Source organism: Drosophila santomea, chromosome X (genome assembly GCF_016746245.2).
Source record: "Drosophila santomea strain STO CAGO 1482 chromosome X, Prin_Dsan_1.1, whole genome shotgun sequence".
Classification (NCBI taxonomy): domain Eukaryota; kingdom Metazoa; phylum Arthropoda; class Insecta; order Diptera; family Drosophilidae; genus Drosophila; species Drosophila santomea.
In genome coordinates this window covers 20615140-20621857 of record NC_053021.2, presented here as the reverse complement: position 1 = coordinate 20621857, position 6718 = coordinate 20615140, and positions in this window count along the sequence as shown.

Sequence of the window (6718 nt, the reverse complement as noted above, 5' to 3'; positions counted from 1 at the left end):
TGACAATTTTCAGAACAAAACGAAAGGAGACCAAATGAGAAGCTGACTGGGTAAGTTAACCAAAGCTTTCTCTACAGCAATGCAAGGTATAGAATACAAAAAACAATTGGAATATAATTGAGTTCAGTTTGGGTTGGGATTGATTAACTTTTTTTTCTACCTTTATAATTTAGCCGAAACGCAGAATCACTCTTGCACTACAAACACCCAATAGCACCTTGAGTTTATAGTATTAAAATCATGGACTTATCACAATTGTTTAGTTTCTTCCGGTGGGATATTCAAAAACACTACACACAGAAAAAAGAATAGAATGCATAAAATCTATACTATTGTTAAAAAATAATAGATTCTCTATTCTTACGTATAAACTGGATACTATTCTGGTAAAAAAAAAATAGTACAAATGATATAATATCGTCATATCAAACCGAAACATATTTGAATATATTTGAATTTTATAATATTTTTTTATAAGTTTTGTTATGTGCCTATATTTATAGTTTTTATTTTTATAGAGAGCCTTTCAAATTGGCCTATCAGATTTAAAGGACTTGACCCTCAACTATTGTAAAAGATTGTAAGGGGCACTATGTTTTATTCCAATTGATGCTGCATATTATTCATTGCTTCTTCATGTAGGGTTACCAATTAGTAGAACTCCTCCTGCAAATATTCTATTGATTATTCTCGCTCTGTACGCAGTAACAGACGGCACAACATAAACTATATAAATCCTCTTCCACACAAAGCTGCGCCATTTTGAGTGCAGTATAAAATATCGGTTTTAGTTTGGTTTGGGGGCGTAATAGTAATCATAAAAAATTAAATTAAAAGTGTGGTTGTCCTTTTGTTGGCGTTAGAAAGGGCGTGGCAACATTTATTTCTTTGTATCATTTAAACATACTTGTACGAGGGTCGTTTGATAAGTCCGTGACTTTTTGTATTTGCCGCGCACCTGCTCTAAATAGTGCGTGAGGTAGCTGAGGCTGTAGGCATCTCAACTGAACGGGTACATCACATTTTACATGAATATTTGGACATGAAAAAGCTTTCCGCGCGATGGGTGCCGCGATTGCTCACACACGACCATAAGCGCAACCGTGTGACCATTTCAAAGGAGTGTTTGGCGATGTTCAACCGCAATCCAAACGAATTTTTGCGCCGTTTCGTTACCGTAGACGAAACATGGATCCACCACACCACACCAGAGACCAAAGAACAATCAAGACAGTGGGTTTCTCCGGGTGAACGTGCACCAAAGAAGGCCAAGGTGGGTCTGTCGGCCAACAAGGTCATGGCCACAGTTTTTTGGGATGCACAAGGTATCATTCACATCGATTACCTTGAAAAGGGTAAAACGATCACCGGCGAATATTATTCAGAGCTTTTGGACAGATTCGATATTGATTTGAAGCAGAAACGACCGCATTTGGCGAAAAAAAAAGTGCTGTTCCATCAGGACAATGCACGGGTGCACACGTGTGTAGTCAGCATGGCAAAATTTCATAAATTGGGCTACGAACTGCTACCCCATCCAGCATATTCTCCAGATTTAGCCCCCTGTGACTATTTTTTGTTTCCAAACATGAAGAAATGGCTCGGCGGTAAGAGATTCGGGTCAAATGAAGAGGTCATCACAGAAACAAACGACTATTTTGAGGGCCTTGAGAAAACCTATTATTTGGAAGGAATAAAAAAATTGGAAAAACGCTGGACTAAATGTATAGAGCTAAAAGGAGATTATGTTGAGAAATAAAACGCTTCTTTGACGAAAAAAATATATTTTATTCAAAAAGTCACGGACTTATCAAACGACCCTCGTACATATGTAGTTCCCAAACGGACTGGGTCAGATCAACTCAGCTAATAATCCGGATGACGAATGTATGAATATGTCTCCATCTGCTGGTTACATTCTTTTCAGCGAAACGTTAATGGAGCAATAGAACTCATACTTTTAGTTGAATAGTTTGAACACCTCCTTGTCATGTAAATTCCTATAAATATTCGAGTTAGGCATTTCCAATTGCCGAAGCTGTCGTCTTTCCTTACAGCGCCCCGGAGATTAATGAGATCAATGGGAAATGTCTGGTCTGGGGTGTAGTTATGACAAAAGCTGTTAAAAAACTAGGAGTATTCTGTTTTTCTTGGCCTTAAAGTCGTGCAAACATTGGTGGAATTACTCGAGGACCTCTCCGCTCGCTTCGACTTAATTGACTGGCTTTCCCAGAACTTTCCATTCATTTGGCTTTTGTTTTCCTTTTGCTCTCTAATTCTCGTCGCTGCTCTTCCATGCATTTGCCCGTTTTTCTGTTTTTCTGTTTTTCTATTTTTCCAGCTAATGAAAACATTTGCCGGAGCAGAACGAATACGAGTAGTTATTAAAATATTTTCGTCTGTGTCTGCCAATGACATTTACAGGCTCTGCAACTAGCGGTCCGTGCAGGACACTCGCACACACACACACACTGACACATGTGTGTGTGTGTGTGAGTGTGAGTGTGTGTGCCGGGGACAGAAGCCATTTTGTTTGGCTGAAGCTGGAGCTGATGCTGATGCTGAGGTCGGTACGTCGGTCGTCGGTTTGTCAGTTTGTCGGGTTGGCGATGGGACTCACAGAGGCGTCGGCTGGAAATGGTTGGGGCGGGGGGCAGGGGGCGGGGAGCGACTGCTGCTTTCGGGTCTTGTTTGCTTTAAAGTGCAACTTATTTACCTGAGCAGCACCGACTGAAATGTCGCTTGGCCCGCCCTCCGAAAAACCTGCTCATAGGCCCGCATAAATGACGCACTGCACAGATCCTTTTGGCCGAATGCCCTGTAGCAACCACCCACATCCCTCCTCCCACTCCTCTGATACCCCTTGATCTATGAAACATATGGACTGTAAACCAAATTGATAAATGCAAACTATTTATATATGTACCCATCAAAAATGAGGTATTTCTGGCTCTCATTGAGTTTTGCAACTGGTTGCGATACAAGTGATAGAGCGCGAAGATATCTTTGAAAGATATTTAAAAATAAATTTCATTCCAAATGAATTAGTTTGTCAACTGTAAGTTACTTTCCAATAAATGTATTTTATAAACTATTCTTTATAATCCCAGCGTTTTACGAGGTAGAACACTTACTGTCTGCTTTGTTATACTTTCAAGTATATATATGTACATATGTTACATAAGACATATAAATAGAAACCTTTCTATTTATATTTAGCACCTACAATTCCGACCTAGCTCGAGCCATTTTTCGAGGGTGTGTCCAAGTCGATAGGCCGCACTTGTGGCCCACAATTCCGCCCCCTTTCGCCGCCTGCGGCGCCTATTGCCATTTCAGCCTTTGTCCTGTGTGTGTTTATGCTGATTTTAATCAACGATTTTAACGTGCGCAATTGTTTGTCATTTACAGTTATTGCTGCATAAACACACACACACACACACACACACACACACATATGCATACACACACCCAGGTAGACCTTTATTGGCTTGCATAAACAGGTGAGAAGAGGGGGGAGGGGAGACTTTCGTTTGCATATTGCATACTTTCACACAGGCACTTTTTCAATAGAAATTTTTATTGCTCAATATTAACGGGAAAAACAGGGGGCACTTTTTCATCGTCTGTTTCCCGCCAAATTAAATAGAATTCTTAAACAAATAAAGCGAAAACAAATTAAAACGCTTTTAAAATGGGTTTCGCCAAATGAAATTAAGTACAAATTTAATAATAACTGCATATTTAATTGAAACGAATTTGGTAGGAGTTAATGCTGTTTTTCCAACCGATCCCTGGGATTCTCGATTCCGGGCATCATAAACATAATTTACATGGACTGCCATAAAACGCAGACCCGCTTTTTCACGATTTCCATTTTCCAATAGTAAAATTTAAGCTTTTCCTTTGGCTAGGGGACGAGTAGAACAAATGACTGCCGGCACAAGTAAATCAATTGGCTGCCATTTGTATGCGTAACATGGGCGGCAGCCGCACCCCCTCTCATTTTGGCCCCCGTATATTTTTTTCAACGTTTTCCCGAACAGCTGCTGCCATAAATATGACTGGGGAAAAGCGTTGGAAAAGCGGAAAAACGAAAAACCGGAACGAAGGAGACCCGCACACGGGCGCTCTTTAAGGTGTAAGCCAAACTAGCGGGCGTGGCAGCCGCCCCTGCCCCCTGCCCCCCGCCCCCCGCCCCCTGCTCCCGATCTACCCACGCCCATGCATGGCCATGGTCGCTAGTGTTGTAGCAGCGTTTTATGCGCAAATGCAAATTAAATTTTCACCGAATTGCAAAGGGGAAAATCGCTGGGAACCGGCCTGGCCACGCGGACAGTCGCAAGAATGTGGGCGTTAAGAAAAGTCAGGGCCGCCACAAAATCTTGAAAAGATATGGGCCTCAGCTTGGGCATACTTCGGTTTAATAATCAGTATGTAAAGGTACTCCTCTTGACGGTAGCTATAATACTTAACGACGCAACCGTGCTGCATGCCTATGGTAAATACATCAAACTTCAAAACACATTGTTGCATACTGTTGAACACCTTTATAACCGATTTAATGCTTCTTTTGCCTTCGCTCACATGGGGCATATACCTGAGCATTGCACTACGGCAGGGTATTCGATAGTCGCCACTTAGAACCTCTTTCAACGAGTTTATTTTTCTTGCCGGATTCGCTGTTTTTATTTTTGTTTTGAGATGCCATTGGGGCTGGCTCACGTGTTTGTGGCTCTGTTTTTGGGGTTTTTGTCGGCCGGTTCTTATACGTTTCATTGTTGCTTAAAATTTACGCCATGAGCAATAAAATATTTTAATGGCCACATAAAATGCTGCAGCATTTGTAAATAAATCGGGGAGGCCAGGAAAAGGGGGACAGAGTCTTGTCTTTGTAGCAGATTTCACATTCCCTTCTACATTTTTTATAGCCTCGCGAGCAATTTGCCAAATGAAAATCGCACACGCGTTTTTAAACGCACTGGTCTCTGAAATTCCCTTCAAACACTTTTCATCATTTTCATGTTCATGTTATTGGCGTTGTTGTGTTTGCTTGCTTAATTTTTTGCTTTGTTGCAGCAACAATGGGATGTAATTAAAAAGTTTCCTCAAGAAATTCAATCAGCCAAACTCGAGCCGCCCCGAAGGACACGCCCACAATGTAAACAATGAAGCCAATTAAACGCTCATTAAGTGCGCAATCCCAAGGATAAAAAGTCCTGCGAGGAGCCACATCCGCATCGCATCCGCATTCGCATCCTCATCCGCATCCTCAGCGCCACCATCATCAGCGTCTCAAGTTAATTTTTTAAAGCACAGCTTTGGGCGCTCAGGTGAATAAAATACAAAAACAACAGGTGAAAATCGTGGGAAGGGGGGTGTGGGGGTAAGTGGGTGATAAAAGCAGCAGCTAAAGTGCAGTGAAAGGTAAAAGTTTCGCCGAAAACTTGCTCGTATTCCGCTTTCTTTTCCGTCCCGTAAACTCGCCTCTTACACACCGAATTTTCCTGCATTTTCCACCCGAACTGCTCGGTGAAATGCAAACCGTTTTTGCTGCTCAAACCCAAATGAAGTTAATAAACACACTCACAGGCCAACAACAGCGACGAAGATTTACACCGAAATTTGACGCCTGGAGCGCTTACAACTGGATTGAAATTTCATTTCGGTTGTTGTTTAATTTCTGGATGCGATTAAGCGCTTTGAATGACATGTAAATTATTACCAGCACACACAAAGTTCAAATAAATATCTGAAATAGTGTTGCTTCCAGTCATTTGTGGTAATTTATTTACTCTTTACATAATAGACCAGCATATAGAAACCGCCTGCGTAGCCATATTTAAATGACTAAGCATATTTTAAAATGTCAGTCTTCCTTCCACATTAGTTGATGGAAAATGCTCATGCATTAAAGACAAAGGAATTTTCCACCCATTTGGGTCCTGCCATTGCCATCCATTGTCGCCGCTTTCCTTCGATGAAGATTAGCATATGTCTTCATCGCTATCCTCATTCTCATCCACGAAAAGCATCGAGCATCCACATCTTCATCCGAATCCGCCAGCGGCTCCTATCAGCCATCCATTTGCACCCTGTCTCAAGTGCCACGCCCCCTTCGTGTCGCCCTGTTTGGCATTTAAAGGTAAGCAGCTAAGTGCCAAGTCACCAGCTCTAACTTCTCCTATGGTCTTACACACGCCCAAAAAATATTGCCCAAATTCGGAGCAACATATGCGGAAATTGTAGCCCAAATGGAAAATTACGAATTGCTCTGAAATGCTGGAAATCTTGTTTTAATTTGAAATTAGTAGTGAAATTAGAAAGGTTTGCTACATAAAGCGACTAATGAAGTAGAATCGTTTTTAAAGCGCTGTTAGCTATTAAATTTTATTGTTAAGACTGCGTAGATTTGTAACAAATTTGAGTTTTTCCATTCCAATCTTCTTAGTTGAGTATCTATGACGTGATAGATTTTTTGAGTGCACTTCCCGAAGCGACTTGTCGATGACTTTGATGTACACACTGTGAGTGAAGAAACTGGCTTAGCGAACGGGGGCTTCAGGGGGTTAAGGTTCGTGAACAGTGGAACTTACAAAGCGACGTCGTCAGCGTTGTCAAGTTGCATTTGGCTCAATTGAAATCGAAGTTGCATCTTCTAGCATTTCTTTTGTCTACGCAAGCATTCTGTGACTAGAAGCCCCTTTAAAGTGGGCGG